Source organism: Haemorhous mexicanus, chromosome 1 (genome assembly GCF_027477595.1).
Source record: "Haemorhous mexicanus isolate bHaeMex1 chromosome 1, bHaeMex1.pri, whole genome shotgun sequence".
Lineage (NCBI taxonomy): Eukaryota > Metazoa > Chordata > Aves > Passeriformes > Fringillidae > Haemorhous > Haemorhous mexicanus.
Window position 1 is genome coordinate 45301325 of NC_082341.1, and position 16110 is coordinate 45317434.

Consider the following 16110-nt stretch of genomic DNA (forward strand, 5'->3'; position numbering starts at 1 on the left):
TTTCAGAGCATCTGGGAATAGGCAGAAATGTAATTATTCATTTATTGATAGATAGTGAGGTAGGTATTGATTTATATAGGATATTAAGTGCTCTGGAGCAGAGGAATGAAATATTCTTAGTATTTTAAAAGAGGAAAATATTGCCACCTTGTTTTCCACTTTCAAGCACCTGTGGGGAGAATACTACTTTGCTAATGTTAGACCAGTTGAATGCTTTGAATTATTTAGGGATTTTCAGTATAGGCTGATGCAAGGGTAAAAGCCTGTCTGTGATAAGTTAAATTTGCTAAAAAACCTACATCTTCTTCCTTATGGTCCTTTATTGTTAGTCACCTGTGGTTCTTGCCTAACAGAAATACAGCCAAGCAGAGAGTTCAATTAAGAAATCTATCTGTCTGCCTGCCCATATATCTGTTTGTCTCTTTCTCTTCCCCTCCATGGATGATATTACAATTGCTAGACATTACATTTTTATAATCTTTATTTCAAACTAGGCTCTCATGAGCATGGCATTTCTGGCAAAATATGTCATTATCCCTGTTACAGCAGAGCACTAGCTTTATAAAGGGAAGGACGAGAAAATGCACTTAATCCGTGAGTTCCTGTGGAGCAGAAGCAATGGAAGGGACTCATCCATGTGGGTTTCTGATGCCTAATAGCAGCCAAGCTCTTGTAGTCCTGCAGAGGATAAGCGAAGAGGGGCTCTCTTCTCTACTTGGTCCTTTATTTTCACAAAACCTGTAGGGATGAGATATTTCTGAAAACTCACCTCTCTGTCAATGTGCCTGAAAACAAAAGGCTTCAGGAGTTACAGGGAAGACTCACAGAAGGGCACTTAGGCAGGCTAAGTGAGCCTAATGGTGTGAAGAAAAGCACCCCAAAAGTGGATCCATAATCCTTGAACCCCATGTCCAAGAGCAATGGTAGCACACTCTAGAGGAGAAGGAAGAAGAGGGCTGCCATGGCATGCACTTACCCCATCCCATTCCCAAAGTGCAGCAGCGCATCTCCTGGTGTGTGGGAAGGTTCCTCTGGCCTCTCCAAGGACATCCTGTGACCCATAGTAGAGGCAAAATCATGGATCTCCAGCCCGTCTTCTGCTCATTACACTGTCCCTCTGCTCATTCAATGGCCTGAATAAACCCTTCCTCATACTCCTCCAGGTGTTCTCCTCCAGAGTGCTACCAGTAATTCCCAAATTTATGGTAACTCCTTCTGGCAGAGGTTTTCCCCCTTTAACTCCTATTTTAAGAGTTCCCGTATTTTTCCCAGATCTTCCATGGTGCAGCAATGGTTCACCACAGAGCTTGCTTTGTTGGCAACCTTCTGCTATGTTTTATCTTATTTGTGGCTGCAAAACAAAATGCTTCTCATACTTGTGTCCTCTTGTGATGAGCATGTTTCAAATGCATCACTGACGCACTAGGGTTTGTGAAGGGACACATTTCTCTCCTCATATTAGCATTGACGGACAGGGGTGGTCACTGCCCACCAACATGAGTGTGCCAGAGCTCTCCTCCCTCCTGCACAGCATTCAGTAAGGCCTTCTTTTCATCTCTTTTAGCTTTCTCTTCAGACTTCCAATTAGAGTTGTTCAAACCCCCTGGTTTTTTTTTGTTTGTTTGTTTTTTCCCCCCAGAAAATGAGCTATCGAGTACACTCAGGTCTCAAAAACCCCAAATGTTTGCCTCTTATAGGCAATATTCAACATTTCTCAAGGGGGAAAGAAAATATAGGGGCCAGAGCAAGATGAAGTGAGTGCCTCCCAGTTTGAACTAAGAATATATGCGCAGCATAAATAACTTTAAGGTCTTAAGGGTCTTAGAGTTTAAAGGTCTGATCTGTGCTTCTATTCCCACCAGTGCTGTCACATCAGTGCTGACGTATCTGTGGACAAACTCTGCTGCTCAGATTGAACTTTGTTGTATTTTCATTTAGCCCAACCCACCCAACCATCAGGCTCACAGCCCAAGTTTTTCTGTGCCAGCCCAGTTTTAGTAACCAATGTGGACCATACAAATGCCGGACAAAAAACATCTGCCTAAACCTCTTCCATGAATATACTTTGTTTTGAGGCCATCAGCTATGCCCCTTTCTCTGCCCTTGAACTGAAGGAGGAGAATCATGACTGTAAGCCAAGTCCCAGCCATCCTAAGTTAACAAGCCTAAGTAAATGGGAAGCATTCAGCCCTTTGGACTGTTTTAAATAAATCTGCCTAACCCCACACCCTTGGGGACTATCTAAGTGAGAAATCTCCTTCACATCCCTTGTGTGAAATGATGGGGTATTTTTGCCTGAGCTAAATAGTGTCCAGCTGCAGTGAGCTGAGAGAAGCAAAGCCTCACAGCACTCCCACAGGTATGTGGTTTAAATTGGGATAAAGTGGCTGCTGGAGGTCTCTCTCTCTCTTTGTTGAGGGAGCTTAGGTGGCTTCTTCTAGCCTCTATTTCTTTGGCTAAAAATTACATCACGCAGCCAGGAAGCCATACCCAGTGTTGCACAGGAATTCAGGCCTTAAATATTGAATGATCAAATACTTGAGGGAATATGACTCTGAGCAGCTCATGAAGAAAACATGAATTCACGGATATTCATCAAAACTGTAAAACTGGCAAATACAAACCAAAGAATTCGAGGCAATCTTGCGTCAATCATAGATCAGTTGTAACTGAGTTACAGGGCTGCAGCAAGGCAGAAATTTCCTTGCTCATTCAAACTCCTATGTACAATCTTAATGTTTTTGTCACAACTGACTCAGAAACAGCCATAAACACCATCAGTTTCCCTAGTGTGTTAGCATAAATTAGGAATGTATTATCCTAGATGACTCCCAAAAATTGTCAGAATAAGATTTCTCTAGATTTTATCTCAAGGTCTGGAAATTATGGCAAAATTTGAAAAGAAACTGCAGTGAAATACTTTTTTTAACAATAAAGAGTGAAATAATTTTGGAATTACATTCAAAAAGCTTTTGGTGCTGCTTATCCTTTCAGAAGTAGTTTTCTGCAGACACTTCCATGGAACTACTTTTATATCAAAACTCATAGTACTATGTGATTTTTCTTCCAAATTAGTTCAGATAAGTATAAAAATATTTTGAGTCACTGTGTAATATTTAATATGTTGTCTCCCTGTCTACCTGGAAACATGAATAGTTTCTGCATCTACGCTGTATGCTCTCTGTATGTTTCTGTGCAAACTTCTCCATCTTGACCTTTCTTTTTGTTTGCAAGTCAGTGATATCGACACTTTCCACTTTTTCTTTTCCCTTGCTTTAAAGATATGCAAGCAGAAGAGCAATCAGCAGCTCCCTTTGGTATAGCTCCATCTCTGATCCAAGTTCATGAATAAAAAAATGATTGGTGATTATTTCAGATAAATGCCTGACAAAACCTTGTATGTGCTACTTTTGAACGTAATTTGAGAATACATTTCTCACATCTTGTTTCTTAAAGCTGCAAATAAAGTTCACTTCCTCCCCTTCCCAAAATGTTTTAGAATATACTTTCTTTAGAATATACATAAGCTTCCCCATTTTTTCCTCTATCTTACATTCCCATGACCTAAATACTCTCCAGAAAGACATTATGTCTAAGGTCAGCTAGGCAGGAAAATGAAACCCTGAGAACAGCCACAGAAGCTGCCTTTACACTCACCACTTCTTCCAGCAGCAATGGTTAAGTTTAGCAGCAATCTATTATTAAAGAGACCAGGACACTTCAGTCTAGAGAGAGATGTCTGGGGCCAAGGTGGACTACAGCAGCGTGCTGCTATGAAGGCACAAATGGCTGGAGAAGGTACAAACAGAAGGATTATCTACTGTTCTTGGCAGTGCAAATGGGATACCCAGTGAATTAAGGAGTGGATTTAAAACAAATTGAAAGAATTCACCAGCAGAGCCTTGCACTGGGAACTCATTGCCACAGGATATTTAGATGGCAAAGCTCTAAACAGATTTGAAAGTTTATTGCATACATTTGAGAGAGTAAGATTGGTTAAACATGATAAACAGAAATGCAACTATTTATGTCAGAGAGAAGATGAACAAAGAATGGGTATTTACTGTTTTCCAGTATTTTATTCTGTGTCCAATAGCTCAGGGTGGGTTTGGTTTTGGGTGACCAGGCAGCAAATTTCAAACAAACACACATAATTAAACCGTGAAGCTGATTGCTAGAGGATGCCATGAAGGCCAAAATCAAAATGCAATCAAAAAGTGCTTGGACAGATTGAGACCAGAAAAGACTCTTGAGGGATGTTAAATACAACAATAAAGGGACATCCTTCAGTTCAGCTTGTCAGAAGCTAGAAGCCTATGGCAGAGGCAGGATGAATCTGAATTTGCCCTTCTCTTGCACGTTTCCTGAAGCATCTGCTCTCACTGGCTGCCAGAGACAGTTTTCTGGGGGATTTGGACTGACCCCTCTGGATTTTTTGCAGGTTTGTATCCAAATGATCAGTAGTGAAGTGGCACTTGGATTGTGCTCAAAACAAAAGTGATGCCGAGAGGCATGGAAACAGCAGAGGTAGTTTCCAATCCTCCCGCAGCCACGGCTCGTTTGCGGGCTCAGAGCCATGACAGCACCTCCCTGAGCGAGTGCTATTAACCTGATGGACCTGGTCACTAAACGCCACAAAAATCTAAGTTTACCTGCTTTTGTTTGCTTGTTTGCTTTTTAACCAAAAGTTTTGGCTGCAAGAATTAAACAAATGCGGAGGACGTTACAGCTGGGTTAAGCCTTGGTGAGAAAGACAGTCTAGAGGCATCTTTCATTTAACACAGCTGTAAGAGGCATTAAGCATGTGTCACCTCCCCCTCTCCAGCTCCCTGCAAAAGGCAGCCCGGGTGTTTTTTAGGGATTTGTCTGCTCTGCACAGCAGTGCCTCGGTGAGTGTTGTTGCAGGGGTGTGGTGAACATGCTTGTTGCTGTAGGGAAAAAAAAGCTAAAGGTGTAGAGGGAATAACAGAGCTTAAAAAAAAGAAGAAAGCAGAAGAAAGTTAGAATAGAGTCTGATGGTTTTGGCAGAATATTGGCATCAGTTTTGGGTGGAGGTTGTGACAAAAAAGAGGTTGAGAAAATAATAATTTTTTTTGCTGTTATTTTGGCTCCTCCTGTGTTTAAAGAAGCAGGGTTTTGTACAGCCTTCCAAATAAACACAACTGCAGCAGAGATACCTGATTGCATCACCCATCTTTCCTCCTAACTGGAATAAGCTAGAAGAGTTTGAATTTTCATTAGCCACTCAGCCTAGAGGGATAATAAGTCATTTTACAGAAACCAGAGAGACAGACAGGATGGCCTGATTCTGTTTGCAGTGTGATGCAGAGTGTTTCCACTGATCATGAAGAGGTTTGACTTCTTGTTTTTGTGGTGCCTGAGTTTCCAGTGGTGAAAGAGACATTTGGGATGGCACCAAGCTGCACCAAGAAATAATCCCTGGGTTGGAGACGGGCTCTGTGAAGCAGCATCCATGCATTTTTCAAGAGGACCCTCATGAGGCAAAATCAGCCTCAAGTAGTTTTTAAACTGTGGCAGGCAAAGTCTTAATTCATGTTATTTTAGGAACTGTTCTGTCCCCAGATCACCCAATTTTTGTGCTCCTGAGTTTGAAGAACAGCTGTGTAGGTTCTGGCTGGTAATGGTGGATAAGAGTGGGGATGAGACTGGTTACCCAGCACAGCAAAGCAAATTTGCATATATCCAAGAGCATCTCACAGACTTTATAGAAATGGTGAATAAAAGAGGTAACCCCTGAAAAGGAGCAGTTCAGGAGCTCTGCCATGTGAGTCATTTTATTCCTGCAAACAGAAAAGGGAAAAAATCCCTTCCTGGCTTTGTAGCTGAAACAGAGTAACTGACTCTCCCTACTTCTTGGCTTTTCTTTTTTTTTCCCCTTCTAGTACATAATGTGAAAGCATGTTAGGCCCAGAGCTCAGACGTGGGAGTCTGCGAGAGAATGGCAGCTCCAAGACGGTAAGTGGAGGTGACAAGTTCCCAGTAATATTAAACATTAACACTGAATATTTTGTTGGTATTTAACTCCATGATGTTTCATGTTACTGAGCAGAATCAGAACATCCCCTCTCACCCCCACTGTTTTGTTCCTTACTCCTCTGCTCTGTACTTTCAGAAGGCAGGAGTGTGAGATGCCAGCTCCTTCAGGATTGAATGGCTTTATATAAACTAACAGAGAGGGCAAGTTTATGAAGTGGAGACAGGATCTAATTCTGTACTCAGGTGAGCCTGACTTGAAGACAAGGAGTACTTTGTGTACGAGCTGGGCATGCTTATGTGTGCATATATATATATGTATGAAGCTGAACACAAGAGGAATCCTGCTCATTTAGAAATCAGATGGTGGCAAGCAGCTGAGGGGGAGAGCTGGAATTTTAAAGTGATCTTTTAAAATGTTTATGTATATTTTGTTGCGGCTGGAAATGTCTGTTTGTACCTCAGGGAGGTTCCTGAACTTCCCATGCTGGGGACCAGCTGGCCCAGAGGGGCAAATTTATTTCTGCTGCATGACAGGAGGAGTTTTATCAGGGAAGCAGCTGCCCCGAAGACCCCACTGCTCTCTACCTTTGCAATCAGAGTGAATGCAGGGTCCAGATCTGCTCCTCACATCCCTCTGGGTGCTCCTTGCACTCACCAGCCCCTCATGTGGGTCCTGGCACACAGCAGTCACCAAACCTGACCTGCTTAGCGTGCAATTCCGACTGACTGATTCATTTTGGGAATACCTGATACAGCAGTGGAACTGCTGCCCTCACTGGGAGCCAGCTTAGCCCACTGAGAGAAGTGCTTCCATCAGCAGCCCTGGCATGGGATGAGGGTGTGGTGGGAGGGCTGGGACCCTGGTACAGGAGTGCATCCTGCATCCTGTTCCATGTGCCCTCTTCTGCTGCAAGCCTGTCCTGCTGCAGGGGGCAAGGAGGAGCCAGGGGAGGAAACATTCCCCTCATGTGTCTGAAATGTAAACAAGGGTATATTTACCAACAGTGCTGCTTCCAAAAGACCAAGCTGTGCTGTTTCTCCAGGAGAGACATCCCAGAGGACCAGCTCTGCTGCTGATGGGGGCTGCTGTGCTTCTGCTGAGCTCAGTTGCTGTTGCCTGATAGCATCCGAAGAGCTGGTTGGTTCTCAGGTGTTGAAAGAGACAGACAGATGCAAATACACACACCCCAGCAGATCTCCACAAACAGACCCCCAAACAGCAAGTTTTGGGGTCAGTCAGGATGGCTTGGGGAGAATGGCACTGCTTGCTCACCCAAATGCTCCTGAAGACCCCTTCCTCATCCATTCCCTGATACTGCCAGAAGCTACCCTACCTTCTGTTCACAAGTATTTTTTCCTCCAGAATCTGCCATCTGCTGATCCCAAGCTTTTGTAAGAGGTGCAAGGTGCCCATACTGGTGGCCTGAGCTCAGCCTTTTGGGGTCAGGAGCATGACAGCCATAAACCAGAGCAAACTCCAGTTTGATGGATGAGGCTGACTTCTGTTGGACTTTGCAGCACAGGTAAAAAGGAATGCACCAGGGTTTGCATCAACCTTCAAGTAAACTCTTTTCTGAGTGCCCACCTCAAAAGGTCAGCTCATGTCCAGCTCATAAGATTCTGTGCTGCAATATGTTTCTCCAGAACTTTGCGTGCACTGCCTTTAAGCAAGGGGCAGAATGAAAGATCCCCAGGGGTTCAGGCTATGTAGGAGGAATGCTCTCGCTGTCCCTGAGACAAATGGAGAGAGGGTGGGGTAAGGGAAGGGGAAGAAACCTGCTATGCATCTCAATATGCACATTGTGCTGTGCAAGACGTGCATATTCACTGCAAACAAAGAATGGCAGGGCCTGAATTTCTATTGCCTCTACCCCGGCAATGGAGAAGCTCTTAAGCTTGGTAGAGATATCCTGCCACCCCAGGTGAGTGTTACTGCAATCAGGATGCAGCCTGCAGCAAATCATGTCCTCTCCAACTTGCCTTCTGTGGTCTCTAATTCAGCTGTCAATTCACCCTGTAAATCAAGATTAACCCCATTAAGGCAATGGGCACATATGAGCATAAAAGCTGTGTAAGTGGAAGGTGAGTTGGATCCAGTGGTGTCATGAGGATGTTATCTGATTATTTACTATGCTGTTAAGCAACAAGTGCTATCCATGGCCATACCAAACAGCAATGGGGTGCTGGTGAGATGCACAGCAATTTGCTGTTATTATTTGTACACTCTACATTTTAGAAGAACAATTTAGCCTTTTTTTTTTAAGTAACCATGTTTGTGCTCTCTCTTGAACACGAAAGATCACTGTCATCCCATTCTGTTTCTCACAGATTTTGTTTGTCTTCTGTCACTTGTGTGCCGGGGTCAGGGCAGGAACAGACGAGGGGCAGGATGGTAGCAAAGGCGAAGAAAGACTTTATTCAAAAGAACCACACGGTTTTTATAGAGTGGTACGATAGATTCTATTCTATTGGCCAACTAACAGAAACATCTTTCTCATGCACTGTCCTTGAGAGGAACAGAAAAATAAAGTAGAAAAACAGCACCTGCAAATTGTTTGTGGGCAACAGCTTATCACATCTTTCCAGTTCCCTAAAACTTCTCACAAGCCACTGTGAGAAACGCTTGCCATTTCTCTCTCCCTGTCCCATGGCATCCACAGTCTTCTAGTTCCTTTTGGGGGATAAGAGCTCTGTTCTGAGGGTGAGCAAACTTTCTGAGAACCACAAGCACAAAATCACTTAGGCCTTGAGAGAGTGCTAACAAGTGGTGATGCCAGCTGATTGCCTGTGTCACACTGAGGACAACAGATACCTTTCCTGGCATATTTTTGTTGCGGAGCAACATTCAGATTTTGTGGCAACCACAGCCTGATTGAGAAGATGGCAAAGATGGAAGGACACAAGAAATGAGGATTTACAGCTCAGGTTTCCTTCTTCTTCACACTTACCTGCGCCTCTGTGTCCTGCTATGGTAGCAGCAGCACGTGTTGATTCACTGGTGGGCAGGGGAGAGGATGTCCCAGCCAATGGGAAGCAGAACCAGCTCATCTCCAAAGTGCTTCGAGGGGTGACCCCCACAGTGTGGCAACAGGACAGCTGTGAAGGGGTTAGCCACCATCCTCATTGGCTGCAGGGTAAAAGTGCTGGCAGGGACAGAGGATTTAGCCCTGGGAATGGGGTCAGAGCGCTGCAGAGCCGTGACTCAGGATTCTCCACACGGACACAACTGTAAATAAACAGCAGTGGTTAACCCGGCAGTGGTTTGTGTGCCCATTAGCACATGCTGAAAGTACTCACAGTCACCAGCAAAGGGTTGAATCACTGAAATGCTTTTAAAATGAAACCCTTTCTAAAAGCATAATCTTTCTTTGCTTTTTAACCTAGTAGTTTGAAGGGAGACCTCTGAAATATCAGTACTGGCCCCCTGGAGAAGTCAACCACACTGCTGCTGGGCATTCCCTTCCCGGACACCCCTGCTGCTGCCCAGCTGTGTGCTAAGCTGGAGGGAGGAACTCGTTTTGGTTAAAAATTAACCCAGATAACCACAGTGATTAGTTTCCAGTTGCATCAGCACCCTGCATGGAAGAACTGATGCCAGCTGCCCCAGTGCCTGGAGCAGAGCTGTGCTGCTCTGTGCCCCTCGGTGCCTGCCTCTCGCAAGTGAAATGTTTTCCTCTGGATGCCATGGACTTTCACATCTCCCCAAGACTGACTCTCACAGAAAGCACAAGGTCAAATTCATGCAGTTTTCCTGTACCTTCACTGCCTTCCTGCATGTTTGTCTATAGAGAAGCTCATTGTGTCAGTGTTTGTCCTCTGAAAACAAGGGGGAAGAAGTGATGGCACAGGCCACTCCATTGCCACTCGTGCTCTGTCTCCTCATACTCATAGCATGAAGCTAACTGGGTCATTTGCTTTTGGTAGCAAGGTTGTTTTTCTTCCCCCTCAAGTAAAACTGGCTTTTATGTAAATAATTTTTGGACCAGCTGCACTGAACTAATTATCTGGGTCATTCAAATTTCTGCTTCTGGAAGTAATTATGGCCTTTGGGAGTATACTGTATAATACCGATTTATGATTGGAGACTGAGAGTCTTCCTTATCTGCATGAACACTATAAAGCAAAGTTAGCAAATCTTCCTTACATCCTCGGGGCCGCAGAGCACAGAACTCCCATTCGGTCTAATAAGCATCCCCCTTCTCCCCTTCCTCCACACGCACGTACCCAGGACGCTCAGGCTGGATGTAATCAGCAGGCTCTGGTCTGCCATTTGGGACAGTGCTCCAGCATCCTTCCTCCTTTTTTCTGCCTGAAGCTTTATACCCCATTACCTCTTAACTGGGGCATCAGAGAAAAACAAGGAGGAAACTTTACAGCGAGGGCAGGGATAACGTGAAGGGATGAGTAATTGGGAAGACTGGGTTCGCTCACATCCGCTGGGGGAGGAATGAGTTTACACAAAGACACAGGTGTCCTAGATTTTGTTTGCTCTGACACTGCAAGTCTGCAAGCTGCCTTACCTGTGCAGGAGGGCTGTCCTGTGCTGCTGGCAGAAATGGGACTGCAGCAAGACGAGGAGGGTGAGAGGAGATAGCAGCTCAGACCACGTCTCATCTTGAAGGGGCTCAGGGCCACGTTCTGCCCCAGAGGGGAGAGAGCAGCCTGGAGCAGCCTGGCAGTGCTGCATAATGAGGAGCAGAGTGCTGCTGTACAGCCACCGCTGATTTCTCTATCCCACAGCCAACTCCCACGCTGAGGAAAGCTCATTTAGCTCTGATCCTCAGACTCTCACTAAGAACAGGGACCAAAAGGCCAAAAGCTCAGAGCTAAAACAAAGCTGTCTAACACCAGGCCAGAAGGGGACATTAGCCTAACGATACAGTCAAAATCAATTCCCAGATTGGGCAGAAAGGGAGTCAATGTCAACAGCTTTATATTTTTAAAAATTTTTAATTATATGATTGATACAAAATATGTAGTAATATTCATACAGAACCAGTAGTAACACAGCATGCTTTTATATCACTAGACATGAAGACAAAAATAAGTGGAGGCTCGGAGTACCTCAAGCATTTTGAGCTCCTCTTCAGATTATACCTGCATCTCTCAGCAGCCTCTGTCTTGACACAGACACTCTAACTATCCTTTATTCTTTACTTTTTTCCAACTACTTTGCCCCTGCTAACTATATCCAATGGAAACAAACAATAAGGTAGTAAAAAATACCAAAGTGCTGCCATCCCAGTGCTCAGCTTTTTGTGTGTTGCAGCCTGCTGTAGCCTGTGTCCAGCTTCATTCTCTTGGTGGAAGCATCTGCCCACTCTCCTGTGCTTCTTCTGAGCCCAGAGCCACAGGGTCCTGGGTCCACACATAAGTGCTGTCAGACATTCCTACAGTAAATGTTATTAATTATAATAGCAAGCAATAATGGTTCACAATTCAGAAACATCACTGTAGTTAGCTGTCCCATTTACATGCCACAAACACTAAAACTGAAATGAAAATCCTGTGTAAGATGATCAGAAATGGACGACATTTTTAAACAAAAATTTTCTTTTTCTAGCAGGCCATGATTAGACAGGATGAAAAATGTAGATTTCTCAGTTACAAAGTTGTAGGTTGTGCTTACTGAGATGTCCTAAGCTGTTTGGTCTTGCAAAAGTAACCACATTTTAAAAATCCAACATCTGACTACTTAGGAAGCAGCTTTTTTATTTTCTCATTCAAAACTAATTTTTGATTAGAATCTTCCCTTTAATGTGCAGCTAAGCAAGTTTTAAAACTCTTAATAATATTTTAAACAAAAGTGAAACCACAATGTCAGTAAAGTAAGAAAAAACCCATCTGTTCCAAACTGAATGTAGGTGTTTTTTTGACTCACCAGAAAGTGTTGATTTTTTTTTTCCTTTTCAGCATGATTTAAACCAACTCTTCTCCTGATTTTTTGGGATTGGCAGTAAGCCAAATCCTCATTTGCCTAGCTGTAGAAGGCATAGTTAGTCATCAGCATGGTTAGCTGGGGAATAGCTGAAAAGTTAGGTGCTCCAGAGATCAGTATTAGACCTGAACTTATTTAATATTCTCACTAATGATCTGAGATCTCTATATTATTTGTATTCATTGACAGCACTCAGATTCAGAGGGGTTGTGAACCCCAGTGGGGAGAATGGGAGATTGAATAAATGGACAGAAGATTAATATCCTTTCAAATTGATCCAATTAAGGATGTTCATTTAAAAAAATGCTAGCTAATAGAGCTGAAGAAAATAGCCCCAAATGCAGATGTTAGGTAAAAAAAAAACCCACTCAGCGATTGTGCTCAAAAAATATTGGATACTGAGTGGCCACAGACTGGAAAGGAGCCTGGAGTGAAATGTAAAGGCAAAATGCATCTCACCTATTTGGGCTGAACAATTACTACAAATTATTTCCAAAAGCAGACAGACTCACAGATAAAGGTCCATCAAAGGCTTTCATATTCAAGGTTCCTGACACGGGCACCAGGTCAGGAGGTGTCTACAGGCTGCCAGATATCATCAGGAAAGGCTCTTATTTTTTTATTTACCCTTGCTACATGTTTCTTTAATTCATCTAGTGCTGGCCATTGTTAGGAACATAAGACCCTTCTGGTGTAGTCCAATAGGACTGCTTTTATTTCCCTGTGAACATCTCTGCAAGATGAGGGTTCGTCTTCAATAGGGGATCAGTAAAATGATGCTCAGATGGGCCGCCCAAACCAAGAGAGAAGCAGGAGCAGAGATGGTAGCATCACATAAATGAAGTAGTCTGTGGCCAGTAGCAGAACTAACTGCAAAAGAAAATTTTTAACTCTGGCAGCAGCCGGGGCTGGAGGAAGAAACCCTGTCATTACATGTTCAGACCATTTCTGGAATCCCGTAAAAGTGGAAGTGATTTTTTTTTTTTTTGCTTCTTTACTGGAAATGCAACTTCTATAGCAAGAAACTGGCAAATGGGTTTAGTAGGTCTTCACCATATTTAACCTCTCCTGTACTTGTCTTCTACCTTTGATCTTGCTCAAAATCAATGAGCTCACCTAATCAATGAAGAACAGTGCATATAGATTGAAGGCAGCCCTATGTGATTCTTTGAAGCTCCCAAATGTCAACTGAAACATCATGAAAACTTTTCCAAGAGTATTTATTGGCTCATCATTTATAATGAGGCTGGTACAGAGAGTCAAAGACGTGGATTGTAATGTCTGCAAACAGACGTGTTTGGAGCACTTATGTAAGTCCTGCGGTAGGGCGTGAGTCAATATTTCTTATGGATACATAATTGATAGCTAAGAACAAGGATCAATTTTCCAGTGAGCATGGGAGGAGTGCTCGCTCACCGTTTCATAGTTTTCATGCCTCCAGGATCACTTCAGCTTTAAACAATAATCTGATGAGGGCTTTTTCCTCACTTTTATTCTTTAATTCTTAGTTACTTCCAAATATCCTCTTCTTCTCTGTCATTTACACCAAACCAAAACCTCTTCATCTCAAATTAGTTGCTTCAGTTTTCCCCCTGAGCTGTGGCCACTGAATAGCCTCGTGTGCCTCTGGTGGTCACCCCTCCACCTCCTTCCCAGGAGCTAATGGCAATGCCACCGTGAGCCCTGCCTGGCAGGAAATTCCGTAAGAGATGTCCCTAAACCAGTGCCAATGTCCCCACTCAGTGGCAGGGCAGATACCCCCTGGGTGACAAGCTGCACGTTGTGTGGTGGCAGCAGGCACTGATCTGCAGGGCACAGACACTGCTCCTTCCCAGTGGGACCAGGGTTTGCTGGGAGAGCCTATGCATACCTAGGACAGGTAAACAGAAACAAAGAAGAAAATTATCCACTGAAGAGATGAGAACAAGTTCTTATCCCAAATCATCACACTGTTTTGCACTTGCCCATTTTATGTGGAGGTGTGATTTTCTTTTATGGCTGGGTGTAACCAGTGCCAGCCCTACTGGGATGCCATTATGATGCCAAGCCCCCTTACAGTCTTCAAGCCAGTGTAACTACAGATATGATATAATGTGCCTCATGTATAGGGCACAAGGAGGGGCCAGAGGGGGCACATCACTTAAAACAGTTTGATGTAAACAGAGAGGGTTCTTACAGCCCACAACATGCACCACTGGTGAGACTGGGCAGCAAGCACCTGATTTATACATCACTGGCTTTTCCAACCAGCCTGTCCTCCTGCATTTGGCCCTTTTCATAAATAAGAGTGAGCCAGAAAATGTAAGCAGACCTGTCTGAATAAAAAACTTGTGCTACAGCCAAATTCAGCAGAAGGAAGAGTGCGTGAGGGTCTGGACTGGCACGCAGTGATGAGACTGTTTGGACAGCAATGTCTGCAGCCCTGCTCCTTGTGCCTGCCCTTCTGCCAGTATCACTGCCCTGACACAGCTAACATCAGCCCCACTGCTGCTCTCACTCTCTCAGCTCCACAAACTCACTCTCCTCAGGAGTTTGCTCTCACATGCTGGGGCTGAACCTGGGCGGCTGTGATGCAGGCACAGGGGCTGATGTGCAGATGCTGTTTGTGGGGCTGGGACCTCCTTGCAGAGGGCTGGGGACAGCCAAAGGCTGAGACATCCCACACCCCTGCATCAGGATCTGCTAAAGCCTGTGCAACAGAGTCCTGAAGTGCTTTTCTTCAGGGAAATCCTTCTGCCTTTTTCCACTGCAGACTCTGCACTGCACTGCACGTGCAGAAGTTACCCTCCTAACAGTGGGAAGTGTGACAAAGATCTGCAAGGATAGAAAGGAGAGTTTTGCTTCCCCATGTACTGCATCCACCACTCCAGCTTCTGTTCTGCAATAAACACTGGGGACAGTTTCCAAATTGCAGGAGATCCCGAGACTGCTTGGAACTTTATCATCACTAATGTTTCATAAATCTTAAGCCTAAAATAAATGGTGTGACAGTCCTGAATGTCAGGAATCAGAAGCTGTAGCAGTTTTGTTCACAGATACTGTGTATGTGCATTTCGGAATGTAGTTGGCAAAACCTCTCTATTATTTGTTCTGGATGCACATTGTTTATACTTTTCTTCCTGTTTTTGAAAACAGAAATTATTGTCTCAGTGGCTAGATAAAATATTTCTCTTGCAAAAGAAAGCACTGGTTGAAGAGAAGCACTTTAATAATTTTGTTTTATTTTTTTCTTTCAGCAAAGGAGAATAGGAGAGATTTCTGGGACCTTTCACATTAATATTTAATGAACTACCTGAGAAAAGGTTTCAACAACAAATGGCTGAAAATGGGAGATAATGTGGTGTGATGCACTACATGCACTCTGGGAGTGAGTTAGTTCATACTGTCTCTTCCACCCAACCATTACAAACCAGGTAGGGCCAGCTCCTAATAGCCTGAGTCTCTGCAGCCAGTATGAGGCATTATTGAAGCCAGCCACAAAACAAAACAATTGTCTCAGTCATTGGCCCTCCAGAACTGGAGTAAATTTGGTGACAAGGCTAAATCCTTATGGAGTGAACTACAATTAGTCATGGGAGTGAGAACACCAAGGCTGGTGAGACTCCCAGCATGAGTGAGAGCTGACCACAGGAGCAGGTGCTGCAGATCCAGGGGGAATGTGCCCTCCTGGGACCCTCACTGCTGCACAGGTACCCCTTTTCTCCAGAATGCTTGGCTGAGCTATTGGGGCAAACTGAAAGCCATGACAAAGAGGTGGTGTGAGTTACAGAGAAAGTAATTCTCTGGCTCCATTGTTAAATCAGGAATACAGCAGGGTTAAAAGACAATGATGCTATACAGAGTGAAAATGCAGAGGACTATGTTGATCAATCTGTACTTGTTTCTAAGACCCCGTTGCATCCTGTGAGGGAAGACGGGGCAGATGGAAATTCTAAAGCTCCTAAAGCTGCCAAGGAAGCAGCTGAGGGAAGTCTCCTATCAGCTTTATTTTCTTATTTTCTGAAATATTCCACACTTTTACCATGACCTTAGCTTATGCACCTAACTAAGGACTTACCCAGGTTACATTCCTTACGCCCAAACTTCTCCTAAGGACACAGCTTATCCTCCTCATTGCTGTCCATTGCATTGACACTGACACTGGGCAGTATGGCTGCAATTGCCACCTATCACAA

General features: G+C 44.1%; 1 long non-coding RNA gene across 1 annotated transcript; it reads right to left on the bottom strand.

The window, feature by feature from the left end:
- Positions 1-526: 526 nt before the first annotated feature.
- LOC132336822 (uncharacterized) lies at positions 527-9305 on the bottom strand. Its single transcript, XR_009489050.1, has 3 exons — positions 8946-9305; positions 977-1051; positions 527-738 (listed from the first exon to the last, which is right to left on the bottom strand). It is a non-coding gene; the product is annotated as an uncharacterized LOC132336822 (long non-coding RNA).
- Between the last annotated feature and the right edge of the window lie 6805 nt (positions 9306-16110).